The following is an 8256-nucleotide window of genomic DNA, read 5'->3' on the forward strand; positions in this document are numbered from 1 at the left end:
ATAAAATATCTGGGAATAAGCTTAACCAAAGAGGTGAGGGGCTCCTGGGTGGCTCAGTCGGTTAAGCGTCTGACTTCAGCTCAGGTCATGATCTCATGATTTGTGGGTTTGAGCCCCGCGTCGGGCTATGTGCTGACAGATAGCTCAGAGCGTGGAGCCTGTCTTTGCATTCTGTATCTCCCTCTCTCTCTCTCTGACCCTCCCCTGCTCATGCTGTCTCTATCTCTCTCTCAAAAATAAATTAAAAACATTAAAAAAATAAAAGAGGCTAAAGACTTGTGTTCTGAAAACTATAAAACACTAATGAAAGAGATTCAGGACCACTCCAGGAAACAGACATTACATGCTCATGGGTTGGAAGAACAAATATTGTTAAAATGTCTATACTACCCAAAGCCACTACAGATTTAATGCAGTCCCCCTCAAGTACCAATAGCATTTTTCACAGAACTGTAACAAACAGTCCTAAAATTTGTACGGAACCACAAAAGACCTTGAATAACCAAAGCAGTCTTGAAAAATAAAAACAAAAGTGGAGGTATCACAATCTCAGACTTCAAGTTATATTACAAAGCAGTAGTAATCAAAACAGTATGGTACTGGTATAAAAATAGACACATAGATCAGTGGAATGAAACAGAAAACCCAGAAATAAACCCACAATTATGTGGTCAGTTAATCTTCTGCAAAGGAGGAATGAATAAACAAACAGGAAAAAGATAATCTCTTCAGCAAATCGTGTTGGGCAAACTGAATAGCTACATGTAAAAGAATGAAATAGGAACAGTTTCTTACACAATATGCAAAAACAAACTCAAAAGGAGCCTAAATGTGAGACCTTTAACCATAAAAGTCCTTGAACTGATAATCAGTCTTAGCAGCTTTTTTCCAGATATGTCTCCTGAGTCAAGGGAAAGCAAAGGAAACCGTAAACAAAACTCAAAGGCAGTCTACTGAATGGGAGAAGATATTTGTAAATGACACATACAATAAAGGATTACTATCCAAAATATATAAAGAACTGATACAACTCAATACCCAAAAAACTAATAATCCAATTAAAAATGAGCAAAAGACATGTATAGACATTGCTGCAAAGAAGACATACAGATGGCCAACAGACACATGAAAAGATGCTCAGCATCACTCAAAATCAGGGAAATGCACCTGTTAAAATGGCTAAAATCAAAAACACAAGAAACAAGTGTTGGTGAGGATGTAGAGAAAAAGAAAACCTTTTGTACTGTTGGTAGGAATACAAACTGGTACAGCCCCTCTGGACAACAGTATGTAGGTTTCTCTTAAAAAGTTAAAAATAGAATTATCCTGTGATCTAGTAATCACACTACTGGGTATTTACCCCCAAAAATACAAAAACACTAATTCAATCACCCCTGTGTTTATTGAAGCATTATTTACAATAGTCATATTATGGAAGCAGCCCAAATGTCCATCAACAGATGAATGGATAAAGAAGATGTGGTACACAGACGCACATAAGAATATTATTCAACCATGAAAAGAGTGAAACCTTGCCATTTGCAATGACATGGATAGAGCTAGAGAGTATAATGCTAAGTGATGTAAGTCATTCAGAGAAAGAAAATTACCATATGATCTCACCCATATGTGGAATTTAAGAAATGAAAAAACAAGCAGAGGAAAAAAAAAAAGAGAGATAAACCAAGAAACAGACTCTTGACTATAGTGAACAAACTGATGGTTAGCAGAGGGGAGGTGGGTGGAGGGATGAGGGACATTTGGAATGGAGATTAAAGAATACACTCATGATGAAAAAAATTAAATGAAATGATAGGGGAAAAAAGGAACATGCCTAGAAATAAGAAAACATTTCCATTAGTTATTGAAACCTTCTTTGGAAGTAAAACTATTATTTTTTTGGCATGAGGCTCAGTGAAAATGTCCAAAATGAAACTACCATTCTTCTCCTGAAGGCTATCTTCTTTTTTTTTTTTTAATTTTTTTTTAATGTTTTTTTAATTTATTTCTAGGAGAGAGAGAGAGAGACAGCGTGAGCAGGGGAGGGTCAGAGAGAGAGGGAATCACAGACTCCGAAACAGGCTCCAGGCTCTGAGCTGGCAGTCAGCACAGAGCCCGACGCGGGGCTCGAACCCACGAACCGCGAGATCATGACCCAAGCGAAAGTCGGACGCTTAACCGACTAAGCCACCCAGGCGCCCCTGAAGGCTATCTTCTAATGATTTGAAAGTATTTACTACAGATTTGAAAATATTTTTTTCAGGCTGATAAAGAGGTTTCTAAATTAAGAGCCATGGGCCAGGGAAAAGGATAGCAGAAGACACATTTCTAGCCTTTCTTTTCTGGTGGTCTGTGGGGCTGGACAGTGTGGATTGGGGGTGAATAAGCAATGCATATTCTCTTTTACTTTCATACTTTCCTCTTACAAGATAATTTTAAAGAATAAAAGTTAAACCAATGATCACAGATAAATTAATAAATACTATGAGGTGAACAAGATAAATGTATAAAAACAAAAGAAGCAGAGAGGATATGAACTGATGAATGGGCAAATAAAGTGCGATATATTCATACAATGGAATGTTATTTGGTGATAAAATGAAGTTAAATCCTGATACATGCAGCAACATGGATTGAAAACCTTATACTAATAAGGAAGCCAGTCATAAAAGATTACATTGTATTATTTATGTGAAATGTCCAAAATACTCCAATTCATAGAGACAGAAAGTAGATTAGTGTTTGTCTAGAGCTAGGGGGTGAAACAGAAACCATGATGGGAGTATCATGGCTCAGAGATGAAGAGTTTCTTTTTAGGATAATGAAAATATTCTAAAACTGACTATAGTAATGTGTGCATATCTCTGTGGATAAAACTAAAAGCCATTGAACTATACACTTCAAGTGAGTGAAGTTAATGGTATATGAAATATGTCCCGATAAAGGCCTTGTGGGGTTTTTGTGTTTTGTTTAAAGAACCCAGCTTCATGACGCACCTGGATGGCTCAGTCAGTTGAGCGTCCCACTTTGGCTCAGGTCGTGATCTCACGGTTCCTGTGTTAGAGCCCCCACATCGGGCTCTGTGCTGACAGCTCAGAGCCTGGAGCCTGCTTCAGATTCTGTGTCTCCCTCTCTCTCTGACCCTTCTCTACTCACACTGTTTCTGTCTCTCTCAGAAATAAATAAAAACATTTTTAAAAATTAAAAAAACAAAAAAAGAAAGGTTGGGCTGAAGATGAAGAGTAATGTATGAGATCTCATAGGTCTTATTTAAAAGAGAAAAAAAAAAAAAAGAACCCAGCTTCTTCTGTCTTTTTGCTTTGACTGTGTGGTAGCTTGCTGCTTGTCCTTAACGGCTTCCATAGGCCCCAAGATGGCCACTGCAGTTCCTTATACCATGTACAGACCATAATGTCCAAAGCAAGAAAAAGGCTTCCTATGGGTCACTTTGTCAGTGAGGATTTTTTTTGGAAGGCCCCTGCAGACTTCTCCCATTTCTTATTAGTCAGAATCACTTGCAGGGAGAATGGAAGTGCTAGGCTTGTGTAAACCAATCAAAATTCACTCTAGGTTGATTTAAAAGAGCTCAAAGAGCTTTCCTTTAAAGCACATGGCCACCCTCTATCTAAATAAAACTGCATTTGCTCTGGTGTCTAAGGACTTAAGAATTTAAGGAGGAGCTTCTTTTATATGCTCAAATTCCTTAGCTGGAATTTGTATCAGCTAAATAAAAAAATCATTCTGATACTTATTAAAATAGTTAGGAAGACTTCATTCAAGATCATTACAAAGGAGTCAACTCTTACAGTTATGAAGAGAGACTACTCAACTCTGAATTCAACAAGAACCTGTGGGGATTTATAGCCACCAGGTAACATGAAGGGGGTCAGTAGAGGCAAAATCACTAAGAGGAGACATTAAGGCCAGGGAGATTCTTGCTCAAGAAGGCCAAGGACTTAAATGTCTTCAGTAGGGGATGAAGAACTTAATCAGATATCAAGGGTTGATCAGGTGGCAAGGGCGGGGGCTTTCTTGATAAACTGACTCCACAGGATTCTTGCTAAGACTGGGCTGTGTAGACCTGGCCAGGACAAGCTGAGGCCTAGTCAAGAAGAGGAATCAGGGAAGCCAAACTAATGTTTGGTCATGGACAGAGTCTCTGTCATAATGCAGATCTGATGTTTTTTTTCATTGTTTATTTCTCCCTTTTATCATTTGATTAAAAGCTGATAATTTAAAATCAAGTAAGTTTCATCAGGTCTTTAATGTACTTGAGGCTTTTCTTTAACTACTTTGACTTCAAAAACTATGATGTACACCTATTTACTAAAAACAATTTAATAAACAGATATTAGCATATATTATATCTCTTCATTTCTGCATTTCTTTAAATGAGATGTACTGTATAGTCTTCATTATTTAAACTAGAGCTTAGACTAACAGTTTCAGTAAAGTAAGATTGTGAACACATAAATTTTTTGCAACTTCTGCAAAACCTGAACTTGCATAACCAAAGTACTGATTGGGACCTACCATTCCACCTAATTTGCACTTAAGATAGTTTGAAAGCATCTTCTTGCCAAGATAATGTAAAATATGACAATGCAATGACAATTTTAACTAGAATAAAATCAGAATAGTTAACGTGCTCGTATGGTACATTTTAAAATGCAATCCTTTGCAGTCCTGTTGTAAGAACCTAATGGAAATCCTAAAGTTTGTTACATAGGTATTTTGGTTCTCTTTCTCTAGGAAGCAAGGTCACAATGACGGTTAAGTTACTTAGGTTGGTCCCAATAGATTGTTTAGCCCATTATATAATTGAACTTACAATATTAATATTAACCATAAGCCCTTCTAAACCAGTGATTAGAAGGAGTGGGTAACAGGACACTTGGGCTTTGGCATCAGCAGTTTCTGGTTGTAATGAGGAAGGGATGAGATCAGTGGAGGGGACTCTGACGGAAACTGCTTGCTCAGGCAGGGAATGCATCTGAGATGGGGGGTGCAGTGGTTGTATAATTTCTAAGTCTGCAATGGATGGTAAATGAATGTACCTTAAAAATACTCCGACTTGACATGTGTTTTTTGAAAGACTTATCACAGTAAATACAGCTCTTTAGTCAAACAAGCGGTTTATTAAAGTGGTTCAGTTACCATGGCAACATATCTGGAATTTATAGCTCTTTATTTTGAGAGGACTTCATTTCACTCTCTGAGGCAGTGAAATCCAAGGCTAAAGTTCTTAATGGCCTCCATTAAGTCTCATTGTATGATGAATTTCTATTGTTTGGAAAATGTATACATACAAAATGTAGCAGACAAAATCAGTCCTATGAGTTTATAGTTGTGTGCATTAATTTTAAATAGGTACTTTTCAATTTGGAAATATCCCTGTTTAAATTTTTTATTATTAATTACCAAAGCTACATATGATACTAGTTTAATGAAGAAAAACAGCTATTTCAAAAAATAACAGTCTTCTAAACTTATTCCCCAGAGGCAACCACTTTCTGTTCTTTTAGCTGTTTTTTTGGGTTTGGGGTTCTTTTTTAATATTTACTTCAAATCCCTCAGGAACATGTTTATATTGCTTCTTGGTTTGTATTACTGCTTACTTTGTGTCTTTAGCTGTCATCAGCTATTTGAGTTTCTATGTATTTGAAAATGGCTTTATTCTATTTTTATACCTGATTTTTAATTTGTCTGGGTATAATTCTTAGTTAGAAATAATTTCCTCAGGGTGCCTGGGTGGTTCAGTTGGTTAAGCATCTAACTCTTGATTTTGGCTCAGGTCATGACCCCATGGTCATGAGATCAAGCCCCACATCTTGAGAGAAGCTTTGAATTCTCTTTTTCCCCCTTCCTATCCCCCTCTCCCTCTCGTGCCCTCACTCTGGAAGGAAAAAGAAAGAAGGAAGGAAGGGAGAGAGGGAGGGAGGGAGGGAGGAAGGAAGGAAGGAATCATTTTCTCTCAGAATTACTAGTACAGATGTTGAAAAATCCAATGCAGTTCAAATCTTTTTTTGTCTTAATTATTTTCTTCTCCTTCCTGGATGCTTAAAGAATTATTTCTTTGTTTCCAATGTTCTAATATTCATGATGATAGACCATGCTCTAAGTCCATTTTCATCCATGGATCCTCAGAGGACCTATCCCATTTTCCATTTTGGAAACCCCTGCCCTTAAGTTCTGTAAAACTTTTTTTTTTAATTTCTCTGATTATTTTCTTTCCTCTGTTTTCTCTGTTGTTTCTAGAAATTTCATTATTCATGTATTGCCCGCTTAGTTTAGTCCTCTAATTTTCTTAAACTTTTATATTTACTAGGTTATTTTTTATCTACTTCCTGGAAGATTTTCTCAGCTTCATAATCAGTGAATTTTTAACTTCTACTATTCGATTTTTAATATCCAAGAGTACTTCCGTCCCTTTCCCTCTTAGTCATTCCTTTTTTGTAGCATCCTATTGTCTTATAAATGTAATCTAGTTACCCTGACTGAAAACTGTACACGGATATGGCTATAGACTCTGGCCTTCAATAAAGGATGATCTGACTGGATGTCTTGTTAAGGAACCCTCAATATTAGAATCTTTATCTTTTCCTTTTGACTTGTCAGATTCCCTAGAATATAATCAATCTATGTGATTCTGTTCTCCTGTGTAGAAGACATGGGCCTCTTTGTCTTTTTGAAGACATGGAAGAAGAAGGCTGAGGGAGAAGGACAGATCTCCACATTTATTATGTAACTTTTATTTAATCCCTTTGATTTTTGTAGACTAGCCTACCATCAGTGTGGGATTCCTTTATCCATATACCTTCTGTTTTATGTTCTCCAGAAAATAAATCTCTTGCTTTCTGCCAGAGTAGGTTGGAGAAGTACTTATTGTGTGGAATAGGTACTGAGAAGATCTAGATCAGTGCTGGGACATAATCAACTACTTAAATATTCTTTTCACCAATCTTCCTGTGTAGCCACACCCTCAACCTCACTTCCCTTAGCACCATTTCCTAAGCCTTTTTTACATTATTCTAAACCGCTTGCTTCTCAACTTTACATACTTCCACCTTGGGAGCTGTCGGGTTGGCTAATCAGTTACTAAGCATCTGTCTACTTTTTAGCTTCCAAAGTTTTGTCACTATTGATTCCTCTCAGTTCTCTCTGTGCTTTGCTATCTTTTAAATACAGCATTGAGGGGTGCTTGGGTGGCTTAGTTGGTTGAGCATCAGGCTCTTGATTTCGGCTCAGATCATGATATTGTAGTTCTTGAGATTGAGCCCCATGTCCAGGCTCTGCACTGACAGCTCGGAGCCTATTTGGGATTCTCTCACTCCCTCTCTCTCTCTGCCCCTCCCCTGCTCACACTGTATCTCTTTCAAAATAAATAAATAAACATTAAATAAATGAATACACACATACAGCATTTAGAAGGAGTCTAGGTTCAATATGTTCAGCCTACTCTCTTTTCCCAAAATTCAGTTTTTTTTTAAGTTTTTTTATTTTGAGAGAGAGAGAGCACATGCTTGAGCAGGGGAGGGGCAAAGAGAGAATCACAAGCAGACTCTACCCTGTCAGCACAGAGCCAGACTAAGGGTTCAAACTTAAAAATTGTGGGACCACTCAGTCCTGGGCCAACGGACTGAGTGATCTAACTAGTTTTTAATAGTTAAGAGACTATATTTGTGTTTTAGATTAAATTGATGCTTTAAATTTAATTCCTATTTAATTCATCTCACATTGATTTCTCATTCTTAATAGGTAACCTGTCCTCAAGTTAACTAAGAAAAGTCTTTTTAGGGACACCTGGGTGGCTCAGTCTGTTACTCATCCGTCTCTTGATCTCACCTCAGGTCATGATCTCACTGTTCATGTATTTGATCCCCACATCGGGCTCCTTGCTGATAGTGTTGAGCCTGCTTGGGATTCTTTCTTATCTGTTCTCTATCTCTACCGTTAAGCCCCACCCACCACTGGCATGCTCTTACTCACTCTCTTCTCTCTCAAAATAAATGAATAAACTTAAAAAAAGAAAAGGAAAATCTTTTTAATCTGAGCTTCCTTGATTTTCTCCTTTCTGTCTCACTTTCTCCATATGTCCTGTGCTCTAGACCTCCCTCCTGTTATCTTCATACTATCACTCCAGCCTCTTCTACCACCTTCTCCATCTTGGAGACAAACTTAGATCCCCTCATTCTCCATTTCTTTTAGTCTATCTACACCTTAAATGTCCTGTTTCTAAACCTACCTAAGCTTCTT

At 37.4% G+C, this 8256-nt stretch overlaps 1 protein-coding gene across 1 annotated transcript in view; it reads left to right on the forward strand.

Annotated features, from left to right (window-relative positions):
• The window catches only part of ZRANB3 (zinc finger RANBP2-type containing 3), a 257774-nt gene that overhangs the window by 193266 nt on the left and 56252 nt on the right, over window positions 1–8256 (forward strand). The window lies entirely within an intron of this gene.

This window comes from Crocuta crocuta, unplaced genomic scaffold, assembly GCF_008692635.1.
Source record: "Crocuta crocuta isolate KB4526 unplaced genomic scaffold, BGI_CrCroc_1.0 scaffold427, whole genome shotgun sequence".
Taxonomy (NCBI): Eukaryota; Metazoa; Chordata; class Mammalia; order Carnivora; family Hyaenidae; genus Crocuta; species Crocuta crocuta.